Source organism: Molossus molossus, unplaced genomic scaffold (genome assembly GCF_014108415.1).
Source record: "Molossus molossus isolate mMolMol1 unplaced genomic scaffold, mMolMol1.p scaffold_m16_p_15, whole genome shotgun sequence".
In the NCBI taxonomy this organism is placed as follows: Eukaryota; Metazoa; Chordata; class Mammalia; order Chiroptera; family Molossidae; genus Molossus; species Molossus molossus.
The window spans coordinates 57,672,278-57,684,916 of record NW_023425350.1 but is presented as its reverse complement, the minus strand read 5'-3'; the positions used below and the strand labels follow the sequence as shown (position 1 = coordinate 57,684,916).

The 12,639-nt window shown below is 35.0% G+C and overlaps 1 protein-coding gene and 1 pseudogene across 3 annotated transcripts in view; one reads left to right on the top strand and one right to left on the bottom strand.

Annotated features, from left to right (window-relative positions):
• The window catches only part of LRRTM4 (leucine rich repeat transmembrane neuronal 4), a 728,660-nt gene that overhangs the window by 205,884 nt on the left and 510,137 nt on the right, over positions 1-12,639 (top strand). The window lies entirely within an intron of this gene.
• On the bottom strand, positions 4,221-4,346 carry LOC118631274 (annotated as a pseudogene).

The window sequence follows — 12,639 nt, the reverse complement described above, 5'->3', positions numbered from 1 at the left end:
CACTACCCAACCAGGGCCGGAGACAAACTGCAGCGGAGGTACAGTTTAGCGGGAACCGAACCCGGGTCTCTCTGGAACGCAGGCCGACGCTCTAACCGCTGAGCCAAACTGGCTAGGGCTCATATCTTAAATTTTAGTTCAAAATGATCTAATTCAATACTCTCAAGAGAGTGGAGAAAATGATGTGCATTGAATTTACAACAAAGCTGTGTAACAACAGAAGGTTTCTTTGGCTTGTGGTCTTAATTCATTAGGTCGCATGCTGACACTAAAAGTCCATTAATTTTTCCCAGGATTCATACCTTGCCACACTTTTGAAATCTCAAAAATTCATACTTTGTGTGATAATCTTTCTTTAAAAATATAAAATGTTGCTCCTTCCTTGCTCATATTAAATTCACACATCAAATTTTGGCTTTGTTAAAATTATCTATCGAATGAATCTAAAATGTGAGGGTTTTCCCCCCTCAGTTTGGTTTTATCTCACACCAAGTCATAATACTGCATGGATTATTTTTTCTTCATTCAGCCAACACTTACTTAGAACTTACTGTGCGCTAGAATCAGGCTGCAGATGGGGCTACTTAAAACATTTCATTTAGATTTCATAGTGTCTCTTGTGAGGGAGGCCTCTGCAGTTACTGAACTATGATTGCTTTTTGGTTATGTAAGACTGATTTAGAAGAGAAAATACTTTCATTTGCATACCTACATTTTCTAATAAAAGACAAGTTGAAAAATTCACTTCCATTGTGAGTACACACATAGACTAAAACATTTTATCAATAAAATCTACCTTCTCTTTCTCTAGCCTGGTAACTTCATAGATCTGCACTGGGATCTTTGTAGGCATGTAAGACAGAAACGATTCTCTATTCTTTCATCACAGGATCTGTAAAGACAGACAGATTGAAATGCATCAGTTTCTAGTAACCAGCAGATGGTGCTTTTAGTAATAAGTTTACAAGAGGTTACTTGAATATCCTTTCTGTAGAGTTTTGTTTTGTTTTTTTTATGAAACTAATCAGAAATAAGAAAGACAAGGTGGTATTTTGAAGTAAAGTCTGTATTTTTATTGTTAGTAATATGTATACTTATAAAGCTTAGCACAGCTTTTACAATACCCATATTAGGTAACTTTTAGACAATAAAAGAACACATTAAACAACCTAAAGTTAATATAAATATTATAACATACTGATTTAATTAAATGCTATACATTTATGTAGTTGGAGTAATTTAACTGCCAGCATAATTTTAATTACAGATAAACTGACATGTATTGTTTTAACCCATGCTGCTTTGGTAATACATTTTCTTTGTATATAAAATATTTTCAAATATTAAAATTAAAAAATTTTAAATGAGTCATATAGGTAAAATTACAATGAGGGTAAGATTCTTGATCTCTCAGTAAGAACAACTCTATTAGCATTAGTATGTTTTATTTGGTCTCTTTGGGGGGGGTTCTTACCTCCATTTTTCTTATATCAAGTTAATTGTATTATGCTCTTCTAGTTGGCCACCTTAAATTCTTTTTACACAAAAATTAATTTAATTTTTTTTCTTTGTTGGTTTTAGAGAGAGAGAGGAAGTAAGAGAGAGCGAGAGCTAGAAACATCAATGAGATGACAGAGAACATTGATTGGCCGCCTCCTGTATGCCCCCCACTGGGGATTTGGCCCACAACCTGGGCATGTGCCCTGACCAAGAATTGAACCGGCAACCTCTTAATCAATGCTCAACCACTGAGCCACATTGGCCGAGTGACAAATTATTTTTAAATAAATGAATAACACTAGGTAGTATGTAGTGTTTAACAGCATAATAGCAATTTCATGTGTTGTTTAAAGAGGTTAGTGAAGAAAAGGTATTCATTTGATTTTTGTGGAAAAATTGTATAGGATCCATTTAAATTCATCACATTGTGAAGACTAAACACCTTTATAAAAGCGTGAAAGGTTTCATTCTCCGTTCATGGCCAGTATCTGGTCAAGAGAAAATTAAGGATATTGGTGAGACTATCCTACAGCTCTCTCTTATTAGCTAAAATTTAGGAAACTGCAATTACATTTTATTATTGTTTTTACTGTTTTGTCCCATGTTAGAGGTTCTTAAGTCTACATGTGGTGCTCATTGGATCTCTTATTTTTTTATTATTTTAAAATTTTGTTGTTAATCCTCACCCAAGGATATTTTTCTCATTGAGTTTTAAATAGAGTGGAAGGGAGGGAGGGAGGTAAGTGGGGAGAGAGAGACAGAAACATTGATATGAGAGACACATTGGTTGGTTGCCTCCTGGACCACCCTGACCAGTGTCAGGGATCAAATCTGCAACCCAGGGACATGCCCTTGATGAGGAATGGAAAGTATGACCCCCTTCCCCAATCCACAGCCAACATTCTGGCCTCTTAGCCAAACCTGCCAGGGCATTGGGTCTCTTATTTTTGCCATGACTGTGACTAGACCCAGCTGATATGCTGTTAATAAAGAAAAGGGAGGACAGAGGCACTCACATGCAAAGCCCCAAGGAAGACTCAGAAAACAGCAAAGTAGGAATAATGGAGGGTAGATGATGAGCCTAAAATACTGAGGTATTTTCACTGGAAAGATCCAATAGGTAGGAAATTATATTACTGTTCACACTTTTCTTAAAAGTCAGTGTAAAATAAATTTGCCTACTAAGGGGCCAATGCCAGAGGGCATACTCAATGATGGTTTTCATAAAAGTCAACAAAGTAGATCAGCCTGGATTTTGAATCCCTGATTTAAAAGCATATATCTATCGATTTTCACCTTTTGTGGTAAATAGCACATCTTCCAGAGACAACAAATCTTAATTTTAGTATAACCAAAATCTGTGCATTACAGTTACTTTAAAAAATGGAAGTGCTCTTAGTTTTAAAGCCAATAATCGGTTGTGCTTATTGTGAATTCTGCTCAAAGCGTAGCGCTGGTTCGGTTTATACTTATATTTGAGGATTTCTCACCAGAAAGTCAGACATGTTTAATCTTCCATAATCCCCAATCACTTTGGCCTTGTTCTTACAAGACACAGTAGGACACATAAGGACAATTTGAAAGCATTCAAGAACTCTTGGTGGTTTCTGAGCCAAGTAGAAGGTGGGTTTGTAAAAAAGCAGAGACGGTGAAAGAAGCGTTATTCTTAATAAATTATCCATTCTAAGATTCTAATTATCACTCTAGTATTAAAAAAAAATAGTATTCATGCTGCATAAATGAATTGATAGTGGCTGTTCCTTTACCCAAATTAGATAAACTATCCTATTTCAAGCCTAAACCATAATAAGTAAGGAGATGATTAGATTGAGCCCCTGTGCCTTGAAAATGATAGTTATATTTTCCAGGTGTCATTGTAATTTCTAGCCAAAAGTAATGTGATCCGCAGCAGTTCTTTGGAAGTTTTGGGTTTGAGTTTATTTTCCCAGAATGCTGTAAGTCCATCAATGCTTAGTTTGAACTTCCTGTTGTCTTCACATGAGTCACATGTAACAGTTTGGTAATATGCCATTTAAGCTGACTGACTTAGCCTATAAACACGCTTTAAATAAAGTTGAGTGCCAGAAATAAAAAGTAAAATGTTGATTTGGAGAGTAAAACAATAATATACTCGTTTTCTATCTTCTGAGCAAATAAAATCATTCATATCTCTCTTTGTTAATTAACATCACCACCAACATAGAATGAGTCCATGTTATTTTGACAGTTCCTACCTGAGAGGCTCTTTTCTCTTCTTCTTCTTCTTCTTCTTTTTCTTCTTCTTCTTCTTCTTCTTCTTCTTCTTCTCCTTCTCCTTCTCCTTCTCCTTCTCCTTCTCCTTCTGCTTCTCCTTCTCCTTCTCCTTCTCCTTCTGCTTCTCCTTCTCCTTCTGCTTCTCCTTCTGCTTCTGCTTCTGCTTCTGCTTCTGCTTCTGCTTCTTCTATAGAGAGAGGAAGAGAGAAAGAGAGATAGAAACATCAATGTGAGAGAGGACTATTGATTGACTGCATCCTGCAGACCCCCCTCCAGGGATCGAGCTCACAACCTGGGAATGTGCCCTGACCAAGAATTGAACGGGACTTCTCAGTCCACTGAGCCATCAGCCAGGGCAAGAGTCTGTTTTCAATAGGCAATATGCAGTCAATGATTTTAAGTTTCATCTGTGTGGAAAACAGAAATAATCCAATAAGTTAAAAATATTTATCTAAAACATCAAACAAAAAAAATTCTTTCAGCCTCTCCTCAGTGCCCACCTCATAGTGGGAATTTGCATGTCATCCTTGCACAAGGGCCATGTTAATCTTCTCTGTCTCATTCCAATTTTAGTATATGTGCTGCTGAAGCCCATCAGTAGATGAGTGGATAAAAAAGTAGTGGTACATTTACACAATGGAATACTACTGAGCAGTAAAAAAGAAGGAAATCTTCCCTTTTATGACAGCATAGATGGACCTGTAGATTATTAAACTAAGTGAAATAAGCCAGAGAAAGATAAATACCATATGACTTTACTTATATGTGAAATTTAATGAACAAAACACAAATAAAGTAGAAACAGATTCATAGATAGAGAAAACACACTGAAGCTGTTAAAGGGAAAGGGGGTGGAGGGACTGGGTGAAAAAGGTGAAGGGATTAATCATAAAAAAATAACAGTAAAATCACTCATAGACACATTACCAGAGGGAAAGGGGGTTAGGAAGAGGTAAAAGAAGGTAAAGGGGGGATAAATGGTGATGGAAGGAGACTTGCCTTTAGGTGATGAATACACAGTGCAATATACAGATGATGTATTATGGAATTCTACACGTGAAACCTATATAATTTTACTCACCTATGGCACTCCAATAAATTCAATAAAAATTATATATACACTGTTATTTATTTATATATAAATATGTATATGAAAACATTACATTGATTGGGATATACCACAATTTACCATAGGCCTATATAAATAAGTTAATGAGAATTCATAGGAATAAAAAAAAATCTAAAATAAAGTAGTAGGAATGCCTAAAAAGAAGACATCAAACATTATAGAATTATATATTTTTTCACATATTTTGTGATTAGTTATAAAAGAAAGAAAACTACAAAGTTGATCATCCAGCTTAATGTGTGTATCATATATTTTAGACTACTAATTAACTCCCTTGATATAGAATGCATGGATTATAAGATATAAATTATTTTATTTTTTTACTTCACATTCTATCATGACATTTTTCACAAACTATAAAATATTCTTAAATCTGCTCAAATATAAAAAGTAAAAATAAATATAAATAATAAAAAAATATAAATATAACAGAGAGAATAGTTATACAATGATTTATTTGTTATCTCCTATAATTTAGCTTCTTAGGTTCTTTCCCATGTTTTATTAACATCAGTGTTGATTAATATTTACCAATATTGAAAAAAAATTTTAGATTTATTGTTAAATTGCCCTCCATAACTATTATTACAATTTCTATTTCTACCCGGGGTATATGAGAATATTTGCTTTGCCAAACAGTTGCCAATCTGTTGAGACATTTGAAAAAATCTATGTCACTTGGATTGCTGGAAACTGATGTTTCACTATTTCAACTTGTATTTTTTTAAAAAGTATAATTGACATGGAACATGTGCTGTTTTACAGATTATTTTTGTAATCGCCTACCAAATCCTTAGACAATCTAATTTCTAACCTTAACTGCGTATCTGCTATGCACCATTCTTTAAAACACTTTACCTACCTTACCTCCTTTGATCCTGACAACCACCCTACTTGGGAAGTACCGTAAATTTCCATTTTACAAGTTGAAAATTGAAGTTTAACCATGTAATTTGTCCCAAATTATAGAACACGCTGTAAGAATCCAGAACCATTATGCCTCTGTTAAAAAAAAAAAAAAAAGGAACCTTATAGGACAAGATGAGAAGATAGGTTGATTTTATTTACAATTTGGAGTAAAACTCTCCCCAAAGCTAGGCTTTACCATGACACAGAAACTATCAAACAGGGGCACTACCTTCCTTAATGACTGCATTCCAAGGACATTAGCTCTCACATCCTTGTAAATGGCAGTTCTAACTTGTAACACTGGAGGGGCTTTGGGTTAAGAAAGGATTTACAATTACATTGCCCTCTGGATCAATTTGTGCTAAGAAAAGGGAAGGTAGGCGCCTAGAGTCAGGAAGAAACCTATAAAAAGTTTAGTAAAGCTGGAAACTATAAGGCCTTCTTAGTCACTTCACAATAACATTTGGTGTCAAAGACATTAACTCTCTGTTAGTCATAATTATGGCAAGTAATTTCTAGCAATTGTATTTCACTTTGTAATTTAGTAAATTTTACAACACTATGAATCTATATTTGTTATAGAAAAACAAGGAGCAATTGAGTGGAGGGACACCTTTAATTAGAGTAGTTATTTATATGTGATGCAAATGAGTTTATTTTCCCATGGTGCGTTTAAGTCCATAAATGCATAGATTGAACTTTTTGAAATTAAAATGATTTTTAAACATTGTTCTTGATAAATAGCAGTACTCTACCATATTATTCTAAATTTCTGTGTGACACCTTATCTGTGATTTATAATTAAAGCAAATCCCTACTATTTCCTGTAGATTGTCTTTAACCTAATACTATAAAAATGTATACATACACCCTGGCTGGTTTGGCTCAGTGATTAAAGTGTAGGCCTGCAGACCAAAGAGTCACAGGTTCAGTTCCAGTCAAAGGCACGTACCTCGATTTCCGTGTAATCCCCTGCCCTGAATGGGTTCCTGCAGGAGGCAGCCAATCGATGTGCCTCTCACATCTATGTTTCTCTCTCTCTCTCCCTCCCTCCATTTCTCCCACTTTACCTTAAAATCAGTGGAAAAAATATCCCCTTGTGAGGATTTAAAATTAAAATATAAATTAAAAAAATGTATACATGCTATGTACTATCCCAAAAAAATGTATTTATATTTGTATAATGATAGTAGCATACTGTTATCATTATTATTTTATAGTACATACTATATTTTCTAGGTACTTTGAATTTATTTAATCCGTTCAAGAGCCCTAACAGGAAGGTACTATTTCCAATTCTGCATTTCTGATAACAAATTTAATCATAGAGGTTTAAGTTTCTGTCCTAGGGTCACACAGCTAGTAAATGATCTTCAGAATAGCTGTTAATTAGTAAGCCTGCCAAGCATTGAGCATATAACATTGAGTGAAAAAGCTCATTGAAAAGCAATAAGTATGTTAGGATTCTATTCTTATGAAACTGGTATATATGGTATATATATGTATATATGTATCTGTATACTAAGATCTGAAAATGTTTACATCTACTCGATACAATTTTACTTTTTTAAAATTTTTGCTATTAAATATTTGAGCATGGATTATATTTTTAATATTATATAATAAATATGTTTTTAAACAGTTATGATTTATGCCCGGCTAGTGTGGCTCAGTGGCGGAGCATCAACCCATGCACCAAGAGGTCACTGGTTTGATTCCTGGTCAGGGCACATGCCTGAGTTGTGGGTCAAATCCCCAGTGGGGGCATGCAGGAAGAAGCCAATAGATGTTTCTCTCTCATCAGTGTTTTCCTCTCTCTCTCCCTCTCTCTTTCTCTCTCTCTAAAATCAATAAAGAAAAAAATAAAAATAAAAAATTGTGATTCATGTACCTTTGGTCACTGAACATTAAAGCACATCAAAATAGAAGTCAACCCAACAAATGTCCCTAGAATGTGAGAAGCACTATAATATAGAAACCCTCTATTACTCTTTCAGTATTTAAATACTCAAGGAAACCAAATAAATAAAAATCTAGATGCTTTAAAAATTTTAAGTAATCTTGACTTAAAACACATGTGTGTATGTAAATTTATTTTCTACAAGCATCTGAAATGTAGACAATGCTCCAAAAATTACCACTCTAGCCATAGAGGGTATTGTAAGTTACATTATCAACAATGTAGTGATGACAATTAAACTTTGGTTCAAAATCGAGGCGAGCATTCCCACTGCCGTGTTTTGTTCTTCTTTAGTAAAATAACAGATTTTTGTTCAAAGTGGCATGTGATAATGCATTCATATACTTTGATTTGAAGTAGAGTATGGTTTCCTAAGGAATTTGGATGTTATTGGATAGCCTTGGGGGAATCATTGAAGTTTATGTTGTTGTTGTTATTATTATTATTATTCAAAAAGAAGTATGTTGAATATTCAGTCGACCGTATGTGGGATGAACTGAAGTGGAGGAGATATGGAGAGCAAGAATACCACACAAATGAACAGGTTAGAAGTCATTAAACAATGGATGATATGTGCTGTGGAACAAAAGAGCATGAGGAATGATGTTCATGGATGCCAGGGGGTGGAAAAAGGTAGATAGGGATAGCATAGCAATCATTTCCAGGAGACTACTTTGTCACTGAAGCTAGGTTTTGATTAATAAATATTTTTGTATTAAATTATTTTTTTTAGAGAGAGAGGAAGAAAGAGGGAGAGATAGAAACATCCATGAGAGAGAAATATGGATCGGCTGCCTCCTGCATGCCCCTCCTGGGGATCGAGCCTGCAACCTGGGCATGTGCCCTGAACAGGAATCGAACCAATGACCTCTTGGTGCATGGGTCCATGCTCAACCACCACTGAGCCACACCAGCTGGACAAGCTAGGTTTTGATTTAAATGATCTGACATTCTACCTCTTTGATAGGTTAGATTTTCCTAATGATGGAAGAAAATAAAACAAACTGAAAATACGATGCCTGTTTTCTATAAATGTATTTAATTTAAAATGTATTTACTATAATTGTAGGCATACACCATTGTTTTTCTCAAGAGCTTTCCCCTTCACTTCCAGAACTATGATCAAAGAAGAGTTGTTAGTACTAAATCACTTATTCATATACTCATTAAACATCTACTCAATATTCTCCTTTAACATTATGTGATTCTAAAAAGGCCATATCAAATCTCTATTTTGTTGTTAGAGTTGAGTTGGTATTTGTTTATGTTTTTCTTTCTTTCAGAGTACTTCAGAATTATTGGATGATAGATTTTTATTCACTTAGGTGAGATTTTAGAATCTTATAAAATGTGTGTGTGTGTGCGCACGTGTGTGTGTGCATGCATGTGTATGTGTTTAAGAACATACAGGTCATTATGTAGAGCTGGAATAATAGATGTAGAGGTGTTATAAACCATAGTGAAATCAATAAAAGATATTCATATGCTATCTAACAAAAACTATATAACTTGAGAAATATTTCTGGCTCCAAATGAGATGTTTAAGTTGAGACTCAAAGTGGATAATTGAAGCTATGTGTACTTCTGTACAATTATCTGGTAATGTCAGAAATGTATAATTACATTTACATAATTGTGTTAATAACATTGATGTAACTGAATGAGATTCAATAAAAAGCATTTTCACTGATCGAAACAACCACAGTCCAGAATAGGTTGAAACACAGCATGAATAAGCAGGTCAGTTTTACATCATTAGAAAGATTCAAGTGACATCTAATTAACACTGAGGAATTATATAGTTTTGTAGAATAGAAAACACTCTTGGGTAATAAATGGGAGAAGTTTATATGAACAACAGGGTCATTTAGGTATTAAAATAGATTGAAGCCAAACAACTTTTAAAAGAAGCATCACATGTTTCAATAGCTTGGGTTTCCCAAGGCAGGGTTTGGGGTATGAGTGGAGGTTATGGAAACTCACCAACACTCTAATATTAAGGGGTTTTTAAAAGGCATCATGTACTGTGCCTTCTCGTCATTTGTAACATCATAAACAGAAAAAAATAAAAGCCCAGTGCCCTCTCCATAGTTTGCCTTACATCCACTTAGAATGGTCTGGGTAAGAGTAAATCAAAATGTACTTACATTTCTCCTGACAGCTCAGGATTTTCAGTTCGATTTTCAGTGTATCCTCATTTTGTAACAGGTCTGGAATTTACAACTGTTTTGTCCTTTATGGATTCTTTTTTTTTTTTTTTTTTTTTTTTGAGTCAGTGTCTATACTTTGAGCTTACAACCAAACTCACCTTCCCTTCCTAAGTGCATCTTTATTCGTGCTCACTCTTCCTAATGACTACATTGGTGGCCCATTATGGCCTTTCAATAAGCATCACACTTGCTACCATTTACTAATAAATGCATAATACAACCTTTGATATATGTCATCTGCTGTGCTACCCACTTTGCAAGTATCCCTTGTGATCATCAAAACAATCCTACGTGAGGGAGCAAGTGTCAGTGTGATCACCTGCACTTGAACGTTGAGCATATGGGGCACTTGAAACATGCCTGGTTTCCCATAGCCAGTAAACAGAATTAAATTCCAATTATTCTTAATCCAGAGAGTACACTCTTTCCCTGGATACTCTGTTTTCTTCCACATCAACAACTACCCCTTAGGTACCCCAAATTAATTTCTTCTGAGTTCCAGATTTCACCCACATCCCTATAAACCAGAAAAAATGGGAGAGTTTAAATACATATGAAAATGATATAAAGAAAACTTTTTTTTTTTTTTAAAGAGGCCCAGGGTTTTCACGTTTATCAAGTTTTTACCTTACATTCTTATTTGTTCATCTGAGGCATTGTTTCACAATTACATTTGAATTCAACTCAATTTTTGCAAGAACTATTCAGTACCCTCAAATAATTTGGGGATATTTTGTGGTAATATTTGCAAAGTTCTACTTAACAATGAAAACAAAATTTTGCAGTCTACTGAAAATGAAAGGTCATACTGAAAATGAAAACACATACATTATGAGAGAGATTTAAATCTTTTAAATATATTATCATATTTTTTCTTAAAGAATAAGAGTTTGTTTTAGTTCAAATGTAGGCTAAACACAAACCATTTAAATATATAGGTATACAAATATGTATAATATACACATACTACATACATATGTATATATTGTAATTTCTATCAGTGGGGTACCATCTACATCCCCACCTTTTACCAGTGAAAGTGAAGTTCTTGAGATGTTGCAAGGAAGGACTCTCCTGAGACTCACATGGGAAGATGAGTGATCTTTATTTTCATGGAATCAAACCCCTGGGTATTCAATATACCATTTCCCTCCATGGAAAAAGTCCAATCTTGTCTTCAGCTAGGCTAGAATTAAGGCCATTGTCCAAAGTCTTCGCTCCATATTAAAGTACAGTCCATTCTAGCACCTGTCTAGCTTGGCTTGTGTTCCCAGCTGCAGTTCATTGCCATGGGTCATGTGACTTCTTAAGGCAGAGCAAGAGAACATACAAGATGCAGCGCACAAGAGAGTGGGGACTCTTTGTCTTGGGATTATGTATTCCCAGATTTTCATGGGCTTGCTTTGGCTCCACCCTCCTAACCCATGATCTTTGTTCCCCAGGCTAGACTGACAGGCAAGCACCTTTCCTGTGTCACCCCTGCTTCACTGTGCATGCACCCATCTCCCCTTTTGTTGGACCCCTTCCCCCAGTGATCTGCAGGGAATGGACCGATGGTTCCTGGAGAGCATGAGGCTGCAGTTACCTAGTGAAACTGCCCAGATGACTATACTTACACTGTCTGGCCTCCCCTTTGCTCTCTTTCTATTATAATATTAATAACTAGCTAATTAGGACATCATTATTATAACATAACATAATTATTATAATATCATAATCATTGTATCCATTGCTGCAATGCTTACAATTATTATAAAAAAGTTAATTAATCATGGTTGTCTGGTATAGGTAAGTATCAATCTATTGATTGTCGTTGTCTGATCTCCTTCTTTGTAGCAGCTGCTGGGCTCTCAGATCGAGAGAAGCCTTTGTTGCCACATCAGATAGTAGTCTTGTGACAGATGTTCTGTGTTCAATTGAAAGAGCACAGATGAAAATAACAGTCTCTCCATTCTTGTGAGACCACAGCTGAAAATGAACAGTTGTCCCCCTTCCAGACAACTACTATCAAACTCACAGAACCTTGAAATAATGTGCAGCCTGCCCTGCACCAGAAGAGGCCCACACAGTCCAGGAGGCTGGCAAGCTCCAAACTACTGAAACACAAGGCTGGTCCATTTTCCTGCTCTGAAAACTGCTGTTGGAGCCAATGACTGTAGAACTATTACTAAAACCTTCCTTGATGATTTTTCTCACTTTCTATTTAAAGTATCTTTTTTGTTATGTCAGTAATATATTTTCTTTTTGGATACTTTTTAAAAATAGATAATAATGGCAAAATAGAAGCCATTAATAATCTCATCTAATAAATATAACCATTTCTGATATTATGATGTTTATCCGTCCTATACACTCACAAATGCATACACACACACACACACAAACACATGCATAATTTTTAGGTAGACAAAAATATAAGCTTAGCATACAATTTTATAATTTCCCCTTAGCATACAATTTTATAATGTCCCCAGGTAATTGAATATTACCTGACAAATATGTTTCTATGTCAATGGGAAAACATCCCTTCTTTTTCTTCCTAGTTCTTCTGGAATAATCAAATCGATATGGCACAAATTAACAGGAGAAAATTACCAAATTTAATTATGTATGTATATGCAACGTTTCCCTACAGAATACCAGACAGATCAGGCAGCTGAATCTCATATGCCACCTTG